This window comes from Sinocyclocheilus rhinocerous, unplaced genomic scaffold, assembly GCF_001515625.1.
Source record: "Sinocyclocheilus rhinocerous isolate Xijiao unplaced genomic scaffold, SAMN03320098_v1.1 scaffold222, whole genome shotgun sequence".
Classification (NCBI taxonomy): Eukaryota; Metazoa; Chordata; class Actinopteri; order Cypriniformes; family Cyprinidae; genus Sinocyclocheilus; species Sinocyclocheilus rhinocerous.
In genome coordinates this window covers 1,225,617-1,237,120 of record NW_015625652.1, presented here as the reverse complement: position 1 = coordinate 1,237,120, position 11,504 = coordinate 1,225,617, and the positions used below count along the sequence as shown (strand labels likewise).

The 11,504-nt window shown below is 38.3% G+C and overlaps 1 pseudogene; it reads right to left on the bottom strand.

The window, feature by feature from the left end:
* Positions 1–262: 262 nt before the first annotated feature.
* LOC107705369 (phosphatidylinositol 4-kinase beta-like) overlaps positions 263–11,504 on the bottom strand; it is a 20,090-nt pseudogene continuing 8,848 nt past the window's right edge.

Genomic DNA, 11,504 nt, shown 5'->3' with positions numbered 1-11,504 from the left:
GAAACTGGTGTGTCAGAAAAAGGAGACATGCAAAATGTGCAGTGTTGGGGTGCCTCCAGGACCAGGGTTGGGAACCACTGGTCTAAACTGCCCTCGAACAGGCATACAAATTAAAGGAAATTGTGGCTCCCGAATTAAAACAATTTAGAGAAGCACTGATGTCACAGGGAAATAAGACGAGGCTCAACACACGCCCAATTTCTATGAAAATAAAGAAAAATTATAATTAAAAAAACTAGAAATTTTAGGTAGGGAATTTTACTCCTGTACATGTGTAGGAAATAAAAACAAAGAAAGAATGTGTTGATTTCTCTTGCTTTTTCTTAGCCCTTTCCATTTCTCCTGTGGAACAGATTCTGAACAACTCCTCTCTGTTTAAAAAAACAACGTAAGTGGCTCAGTCACACATTTAAACATGGCTGCCCACCTCAGATTGAGATCAGCTGTAAGAATGCACATTATAAATTCAGGTTAGCTGTACAAACTAGCACAACTTGGATTATAACGTGTGCCAAACAAAACAACAAAATGAAATGAAATCCACAGAGAATGTTGAGAAAGTGTCATTTCATAAGTGTCATGTAAGCATATGAAATATCTGTAAAAGGGCAATAAATAGTGTTCATATCTCTCAGGCCACCATATTCCAGTCCAGACCTTTGGAAACTCAAAAAAGTTTCCTTATACATTTATTTTGACCTAGAAAACAAACCAGGTTATTTTAATTAAGTCCTAATTATTTTACGCCGTCGTCTTTATCAATTCAAGGTTAAAACTCTCATATGATTAGTCACTGGTCTGTGTCTTTGGTGTTTTGACATTTAACACATCCATATTGAATTAAAAAGCTTCATTAACCCTATTATGGCTCAAGCGCTTCTCACAGGGTCAAATGAGAGCACTTTAAGCAAACGTTTCATGGCTTAATGGTCTCTGACTTGTGCGGCGCTGAGCTGAAGATCTCTTTTAAACAGTTCATGTAACACTGACTTCACAAAGCTGAACAATACAGCAATGTTTACCACCCGATTCCCTCATTTCACAATGCAATTTACAGGCTTTGATACAGCATCTCCTGTTTTCCGCCCCACTGTGTGAGTGTGTGTTGAAATTCTGAACGTTATTCATCCAAAGTATGTATCATTAGTGGCATAGCAACAAAAAAAGCTGATGATGATAATATGGGGTGTTGAAGTCAGTCAGTACACAGGTAAGTCACAGAGCAGCGTAGTGTTTAAATGAGGCACTGGAAAGCAGGATACAATTCAACTCTGGGCATCCAGAGTTTTGCAAGGTGACGTGACAAAAAAGGGAGGGTTTTAACGAAAGGAAAAGCTGTTAAAAAAAAGACAACAAGCAGTTACTTCACAGCTCAAGACCTCTTCAGTCGGGGTAAAAACAAAAAAAGAACACAAAAAATCCATCTTTAAAGATAATCAGTCTTGATGGGTGGTTATGGGAAACGGGCGTTAGGAGTGGTTTTCAAAGTGGTGCAGCCTTTTTTCCAGTTTTTGCGCTGTAGTCCGTGTGCACCTCAGCCGCCGCTCACATGATGCCGTTGGTGAGATACTGAAAGCCGTCATACAGCTTGGTAGTGATGGAACGCATGGAGCCGTCCACCATCTGCTCCACCAACACCTGCAGCTGCTCCTCCGTCAGGTTCATGTGGAAACGCTCCTTCAGGTTACGGATGGTGCTGGAGCCGTGGAAGCAGGGAAGCTGAGAACCTGCAGAACATATAAACCGCTTTATAAGAAAAATTGAACGATATAACATGTCCTCAAATGAATATAGAAAGACAAAGATGCTCCACCCCCTGAAGCTTCAGATGAACAATACCTTGCTGCATGATTTCTACGATCTGGACGACCTTCTCCATGTGCTTGCGAGCAGCGATGAGGCCTTGGAGCATAAGCATCTTATAATAATTGAACATGTCTCCATCAAGTCCTCCCATTACCTAAAAGAGATGCACAGATTTTAACTGAGAAGCTGATCAATCTTTTTAAATCCTTCTCCACATTCGATGATGACTTCATCCAATATAAACATAGCAGTGCTTACATCGACAAATTCACTGGTTAGTTTGAAGGCAGATGTCTCGAAGCCCAGGTTACGTGGAGAGCTGGAAAGGATGAAGCCAAAGTCGATGTGAATGATGTGGCCCTCAGAGTCCAGCAGGATATTTCCATTGTGCCTAAAAAACAAGACGACAAAAGGGTGGTTACAACTTATCCAAATGATCTCTTTTCCGACATGATTCAAGCATTGTCTCTCTCACCTGTCCTTGACCTGCAGCAGATAGCAGATGAGACAGTAGCCAGCGCAGCTCGGCATAATAACTAAAAGCAGACTCCCCTTGTTTTGTGTGAACCCTTGGTATTTCTAACTGACTTGATCCTAATGATCTGAGTGGTCTGTTAGGTTTATATTCAGTGAACATATCTGCTATGTATTTAGGTGTATTTTATGAAAGACAAAATATGAAGAGTGCAACCTGCAGTTGTTTCAGCACTTGATAGGCGAGAAGCTCCTGTCTCAGGTCATCGCCACATTTCACAATAACAGACAGTAGACGCCAGTTGGGCAGGTGGCCATAGGGGGAGCCTTCCCTGATCCGTCTATTCAACGACACAGGAATGATTAAATCAGACTCAACAAACCAATGAACCAACCATCCTTGGTGGAGAATGTCATACACATACCTCACTTTCTCCTGCCATGGTTCCTTTAAGGCTACAGCTGAGGGATCCTCTGGGTCCCTCTTAAATGTGGTGGGGGTGTGGGCGAGTTGCTCAGACAGGCGTCGTCTGAGATAACAAAAACATTCCAGTTAAATAAAATTAGTATTGTATTTCTCGCTGTTTGGAAGTATTGATGCATTATCTCCAGGTGTCTCTCACCTGTCCTTGACCTGCAGCAGATAGCAGATGAGACAGTAGCCAGCGCAGCTCTGAACAAAGTTGCGCTGAGCGGTAAGGAATTCCTCTGTATTGTAGTTCCCATGCTCTTGCCGGAAGTAGTCGAGCAATGAAAGCTGACTCTGTTTCTTCACCTGGTGAATAGACACAGCATTGACCACTGGCTCAATCATGCCACTGTCTGAGGAGATGACCAGGATCTTGTAGGGCTTGATCCACAAGGGAACCCGTTCTTGCTCCCAGATAATCTAGAAGACAACAAGGATGGTGAGAAGATCCAGTATTAGCAACAATGCCTAGGCAGACCTCACTTCAATAAACACTTTGTAAACTACTGTTCAAAAGTTTGGGGTCAGTAAAACAAGGATGCACTGATCAAAAGTGAGTTACAGTAAAGACATTAATTTATAAAGATTTCTATTCCAAAGAAATGCTGTTATTTTGAACTTTCTAATCAACTAAGAATCCTAAAAAAAAGTAAATAGCAGTTTCCACAATTATATTAAGCAACAAAACGGTTTTCAACATTGATAATAAGAAATGCTTATTATCAGCATATGACAATGATTTCTGAAGGATCACTTGACACTGAAGACTGGAGGAATGGCTGCTGCAATAAATGTAGCCTCTTTGAGCATAAGAAACTTCTTTCAAAAACTTTTCAACAGTAATGTACATTAATATTTTTAAAACATAATTTCCTGTAAATTAATATAGATGAAAAATGACGATGTGATACAACTAGGGATGAACCAACATTAAAATAACGCTAAACTGCTCAATTTTTACAAAGCTGATAAATAAATTAAAAATCAAAACACTAAAACCTAAAATTAATCATTATAAAGTATACAAGTGATTTTGGCATCATAACATTATAATGAACAGTGTGAAAAATTTAATTATGTACAAAATAGGGGAAATGAGCAAGCACAATGAAATATACAATGCTGGCCAATATCCACTTTTATTATGCATCCCTAGATTTAACCCCATTTTGAAAGGCAAGGCAAGGCAAAAGGCAAGGCAAGGCAAGGCAAGGCAATACCTGATATCTCCAGCTGCAATAAAAATAGGTTCCTTGCTCTCCTGGCTGGTGATGCTATCTACTGAGAACTGGGAAATGTTGTCACAACTGTTGGTGTGGATCTCTGGAAGCTTAAGGACCAAAAAAAATAAAGGTCAGTTCTCAAACAACAGCAAATTTGTAGATGTTGCCCTTATAGTCACTCTGTGTGAGTACCTCCACTTGCAGCTCTCCGATGTCATCTACAGACCACGCCTCATCATCATTGTCGTAATTGGGAACCGTGGAGCAGCTGCTTGCACGCTGGTCAGGTGAAATGCCACAATCGGGAAGATTCTCTACGGATCGCGTGCTGCGGATCCGTGTTTCTGGGATTCTCACCGGCACACTTGACGTTTCAAAGTTCTCACATTCCAGAACTTCTACGTAGATTAAGTAAGGTGCCTGAAAAAGCACAGTTTAACAATCTTTAGACATGAAATTAGGAAAGAAGGAGTCTTTCAAAACCCAGTAGAACAAAGAAACTCAATTTTTAAACTTCAAAAGCACAACCTTACCTTATCCTTCGAGTTGAGCACGACGGCCTGCGTGTGGGGTACACGCACCACATGATGGTCAAAGGCAGCTGTGGGCAGCCAGACCCGGGCAGGCAACTTGTGGTTGAGTAGGGACAGCTCTGAGATGAGCCTCTGGGTCTTCTGTTCTTTAGTGGGCAGAGTGGCCAGTCTCTTCCCGATCCCCATGAGAGACTTAATGAACTCCCTCTGAGGAGTCAGACGCACAGGCTGAGAGCGAATGAAGATTGAGAGAGGAAATGAAAGATGATGGGAAAAGAGCGAAAAGTTGTTTTAACACACAAAATGAAACATATGCAAACAGATTTGGAAATTTGCAGAGGAATTATTCTAAAAAAACGGGTTGCATGATATAAAAAATACAAAAAATTTATTTCAAAAAGTACTACTGATTTAAAAATGGTACGATACCAATATTTCACAAATTTTGTTACCTGATAACAATGTGCTGATATTCAGCACAGTTCGGATATTCAGGCGGTGTGAAAGTTAAAGGGATAGTTCACCCAAAAATGAAAATTGTCATTAATTTCTTAGCCTCATGTTGTTCCCAACCCATAAGACTTTCATTCATCTTCGTAACACAAATTAAGATCTTTTTTAATTAAATCTGAGAGCTTTCAGACTCTGTATAGACAGCAATGCAACTACCACGTTCAAGGCCCAGAAAGGTTTTAAGGACATTGTTAAAATAATCCATGTGACATCAGTGGTTCAACCATCATTTTATGACACAACGAGAATACTTTCTGTGCAAAAATAATGACTTTATTCAACAATTTCTTCTCTTCCGTGTCAGTCTTCAACACGCGTTCATGAGAGTACCACGGCGCATGCACGGAAGAAAAGAAATTGTTGCACAAAAAGTATTCTCGTAGCTTCATAAAATTAAGGTTGAACCACTTGAATACCTTCGTTCATCTCAGGAGCTTATCTGACCCTCCCATAAACAGCAAAGATCCTAACACGATCAAGGCTCAGAAAGCAAGGACATCGTTAAAATAATCCACGTGACATCAGTGGTTCAACCGTAATTTTACGAAGCTACGAGAATACTTTTTGTACGCAAAAAAAACAAAAATAACGACTTTATTCAACAATTCGTCTCCTCCAAGTCACCCTATAGCGCCATTTTGGAGAGTATCACATACGTAAACGTAAACCGTACGCGGATACGTTGTTTACGTTCAGGTCAAAGCGTAAACAATGTAGCTTCGTAAAATTGTGGTTGAACCACTGATGTCACAGATTATTTTAACGATGTCCTTACTATGTTTCTGGACCTTGATCGTGTAAGGATCCTTGCTGTCTATGGCAGTGTTTCCCAACCGGGGTTCCGTCTGTCGAGAGCAGGGGTGCCGTGTAAAAAATCTTTTTTTTACATTTTTAAATTGCTAAAATGTTCAAAAAAGCATATATTATATAATATCCATTTCTTATGTCACCAATAATTAGAGATACACCGAAATTTCGCCTGCCGAAAATTAGTTCACCGCTCAGGTTTCACTTTCACGTGGTGTGACGCTCTGCGTATTATCCCGCTCTATGTGTGTGTGCTCCGCTCGGTCGCTCCACTCGCCCGTTTATGCGAATCAGAACAGCAAAGTCCACTAAAAAATTGAGCCGACAGGAAACATCGATGTAGTACAGTATTGTTTCAGTCTGCAATAGCCCTACTGTGTTGTAACATGGTGTGGTATATGGGCAACTCTGGTAACGCTGCCCTCTCATTCATTGATCTGCTAACCGCTATGTTATGCTCGCGTGTTCTGATAATAATAGCTTTCTAGGACTAAACATTATTTGGAAAATTGGTAAAAAAAAAAAAAAATTGTTTAATATCTTAATCCTACTGTTAGACCTACCTGAAAAACTAAAAAGCAATTTATTTAATTCGAAGGCCTGTCGTAATTTTTTATTTGTGCTATCATTATTAATTTCTTTATCTCTTCTTATTTTATTACTGACTGCTTACTTGTCATTTTTTATTCAATTCAAAGTTTGAAATCAAGCAATCTCGTGCTACTGCACAAAAATTACCCCACTGTAAAATTAAAAAAACACTGAGTGAGCAAAAATTTGTGAGATAGCTAGTTATAATGGTAATTAAATAATGTTTACATATGTATAAAAGCCTACAGTAAAATCTGTCATATAAATTGGTCTCTTCATTAGAAATTAGCCTACTGATTGCCACCATTGATGGACAAATTTTTTTAATAATATTAAAAATATCTGTATGACATTATATTCTGCAGTTCTTCCCTGTTGTACCGAATATCTATACTTTTCAAAGTATCATATCGAAGTTAGAAATTCAAATATTGTGACAAAATTAATTTTGTAGGGTGCCACAAGTTTGTTAAAATTTCCAAAGGGTGCCGCGACTAAAAAAAGGTTGGGAAACACTGGTCTATGGCATGGTCTGAGAGCTCTCGGAATTCATCAAAAATATCTTAATTTGTGTTCCGAAGATGAACGAAGGTTTTACAGGTTTGGAACGACATGAGGGTGAGTAATTAATGACAGAGTTTTCCTTTTTGGGTGAACTATGCCTTTAAAGGCGATGTGTCATTTTTTCCAATGTTAAAACACTCCTATCCCAGCTAAATGGCAGTCTGATTTAGTATCGATACCGGAGTATCAGAGCTGGTATCGTACCAAAGCCTAACATTTTGGAGCCGACCGTACATCCAAACTAAACCAGTCACTGAATTTTCTATGGATGAGTTATTGCACATGACTGTTTAATTATTCAGCACAGGAATATGTGGAGCAGTGCTCAAAACTGCTAAAAATCAGCATGCATGATTGGCACAGCATTCTAAACTCAAAGTGAAGCATGGACGTAAAAACAAATCAGAAATGGTGAGAGAGAGTGTTTTAGCAACAGCTGACCACAGGGTCGAGCAAGTGAGTCATGAATGAATAGCATCACCTGAAATGAGGAAAAAGTATTAACACAAATACATGAGGTCATCCAAGGACAGGAAAATGTGGAGAAAGGCTCATCAAACTCCTCCACATGTGCGACCTATGGTTCATAGATGTCAAATGATACATGGATATCTGTAATCCATGTAGAAGGGGTTACAGAAACATGACATAAAATGACTTTTTTTTTTTCCAAAGAACTAAGAATACCACTTAATCCTTTGCAAATATGCAAAAGAACACCCAAAACACCAACGGAAAGAACTCATTCCACCAAATTAAAACACTTTCCAGAGAATTCTCCTTTGCCAAGGTTTACAAACTCTCTGTAAGAAACCAAAGGTCTTGATCACAGAACCCAAAACAAATCTAACTGTCCCATCTTTATTAACATTATTAAAGTCAGAAACTCTTACACTTAGATAATGATTGATTAAATAAGAGAATGAGAGGAAAATGTCACATCCAAATAATTATTACAGCTAAAACTGAAAAGAACAACCACACAAAGAACAAGTGTTTGCAAGCATGCCATCAGTTCACGGATGAAGAATCGTCTTCACATGAATATGCAACATGCAATAGACATTTTTCACAAATAAGGTACAAACTGGGGTCTCGTTACTTTAAGAAGTAAAGGCCCAAATCCAACATCCACTGGAGAACTATAAGATATGCTACATATAATATAAGACTAAACGTAGCTTTTTTTTATTATTATTAAATTGTAGTGATGACTGCAATGAATGTAGTGATGACTATCATTCAACCCTGTTCCTGAACGTTATGGTTAAAAATGATTTAATCTTTTTCTCAAAAAAACAAAAAACAAAATAATAATAATAATAATAAAACTGAGGTTTTAAACTGTATTCAGACATCAAAGAGGGTTGCAAAAACAATTAGAATAAAAAAAATTAGAATAAAAATCATTGCAAACAGTACAATAAATAGAAAATAAATTATAACGATTTAAATAACATCTTACATCTAGTTTTGTCTCCAGAAGTTGACAAACCTTATTGAAAAAAAGGACATTGAGATTAAGAATTTCACAGCCTATTTGTACCTTTTCATGTAAAATGCCAATACTATGCCCAATTTGTGACATTTGATAACATGATTGCAAATCTTGAAGGCACACATTTGAAGGAATCTGTGGAGTCAACCCCGCCTGCAAACAGACACAGCCATCATCCCACTACGCACAGAGGAGCGTTATTAGATGTGAGAGACTTACTGTACCAGCCTCTAGCTCGAGACTGTCGGAGCTGGAGCTCAGTTCCTGGGAAAAGGAAGAGCAGGGAGGGGGGAGTTACAGTGCAAGAGCAAGGGAGGGTGGAGGGGGTCAGAACAAGACAAAAACACATCTCAAGGTTACACTCGTCCCATCTGTTTGAGCAGCAGGGCCTGGCCGTGACTCCACAGGCCTGAAAAAATTACTGTGTCATGTTTATCTCTGGCTGCTGATGGTGACTGGGCCTAATCTCTGAGAGCCGCTCTGATCAAACCCATGTAAAGCACCGTGATGGTGGTGAGGACAAGATGAGGGATTACACGAGACACACACACACGCATCTATACACACTCCTCCGGCAAGGCTGTGCCTCATGGCTGGATTACTTTTATCATCTACATATTAAAATAAAATGGCTATGATTTAGAAACCCAACCATAAACCCTTATCAGAAAATGACGTTTACGCATTAGCCATCGAGGTGGATTGCCAAACGCACACTCCCAAAGATCCTTGATCATACCAATTATGGTACTATACAAAAAAACCTGCTGATCAGCAAATCAGAAGATATTTAATGTTTAATGTACTGTAATGAGACGCAGAACTTTCAACCAATGAGTTTTAACATTGGGTGTGGTAATGCCACAGAAATAACTGTCACTAGTCACGGCTGGTTAGGACAAGAACATGAAACTGAGTTTTGCTTGTTGATATATCACGCCAAGTTTGGTTAAGACAGTGCTAAGCATGAAAACTTATTTCAACAACTACTATCCTACTGTTAATTATCCAAATAATAATAGTACTACTATATTATTATTATTATTATTATTATTATAACATACATATAAGGCTATATTACTGCAAAGATGAGTGGTAGGCTGGAGTGTGTGGACATGAGACACAAGATACACAGGTTATGCTAACGGCACTATTCATTATTGCATTAACCTCCAGACTGCATGAATTAATCATGTTTTTACTCACATGACACACACTGTGTACTCCTGCTCACTAACACTCGGCAAGAACGAAGAGGCCACGAACATAAAATGGATTACTTCCTGCCAGATACTAAAGCAGTAAGCTGCAAAAGTCTGCATTACAGTGGTTTTGCCATGCTTAAGTAGTGTTGACAAGAACAATGCCAAATAGGATTCAAATATTCAAGAAATAATACCATGTATTAATAATATATTTACTATAATATATATAAAAACATCAAATACAGTAAAGCAGTACAAATTCAAAATATTATTACAATTTTAAATATCTGTGCTCTATTTAAATATATATTATTTATTCCTGTGATGACAAAGCAGAATTTTCAGCAGCCAGTCTTCAGTGTCACATGATGCTTCAGAAATCATTCAAATATGCTGATTGGGTGCTCAAGTAACATTTCTTGTTAAAAACAGATGTGCTGCCTAATATTTTTGTGGATCTAAAGGACAGCATGTATTTCAAATATAAATCTTTTGTAACAATGTACAATGATTTTTCTCTCACTTTTTATCAATCTAATGTGTCCCTGCTGTCACTTTATTTTGTGGTCTACTTCTCGCTATTAACAAACCATTAACTATGACTTTTGCCAACAAACTCCTAAATTGCTGCTTATTAATAGTTAGTAAGGTAGTTAAGTTTAGGTATTGTGTAAAATTAAGGATGTAGAATATGGTCATGCAGAATATGTGCTTTATAAGTACTAATAAACAGCCAATATGTTGATAATAGGCATGCTAATAACTAACTAATAACTAAGTTAATAGTGGGAATTGGTCCCTATACTAAAGAGTTTTCAAAAAATCGTACTTAGCCAAAATGTTTGAACGGTAGTGTATATTACAAAGATTTCACCTATAAAATGGCTAAAAAAAAAACGTAATACTAAAATAAAATAAAAAATAATAATAATACAATTGTTTCTGCAAGGGCCAAAACTATGAACTATGGAAACATCCTGATTGTTGAGCCCTGGTCTATGATGCACTAGTTGGTTATGCAAATAAACAAATCCACACAACCCAGCTGGCTGCATGAAATAAAGTGCAAGCACAGTGAGCAATGGAGCCTGACTAGCCCCTAAATCACAAAACGGCCTCTTAACATCCTGCAACTGAGAAAAGTAAGACTCTACCCTTAACTTCTGCAATCTGGAAAAAGATACCAGAGCATCCAAGCCAGATCTGCCAGGCTTCTTCCCCCACAGCGTATGATCATTGGCCACCTAAGCTGCTTGCCACCCACCTGAAACTCAATGGATCGGCACTCATAATTACAACCCTGCATTGGCCACTAATAAACATACTTTGCATTCAACTTGCATGGACCAAACTCTGTTCTCCAGGGCCGTGTAACAGCTGTCGTGTCTCAGTTCTCAGGGAGTGTCAAACAGCGGTCTTGCTCCAATTTTCAGGGAGTATCAACAGCTGTCATGTTTACTTGTACCTCATCCAGCAAACAGTCACTTTACAATTCAGTCTTGTTTAGAAGATGTGGTCATGCGTCCTGTGGAGGCAACTCTTGGCACCACTCAGAAAATGTAAAACAAAATAAAAAATAATGCTGATTACCACTAAAAATAATTGACTCATCCCTTGTTTTTGTTTTTTTTCTTTTTAAAGCAAGAATCAAGGTTACCATAACTTATAATGGGTCAGTTTTTGATGAATAAAAAGCAGAAATGTGATATTTTTATAAAATCACTTACATTAATTATTAGGGCTGGGTTTTGACACAAATTTCATGATTCGATTCGATTCTCATTTACAAGCTTGCGATTCGATTCGATTACCAATTCGATT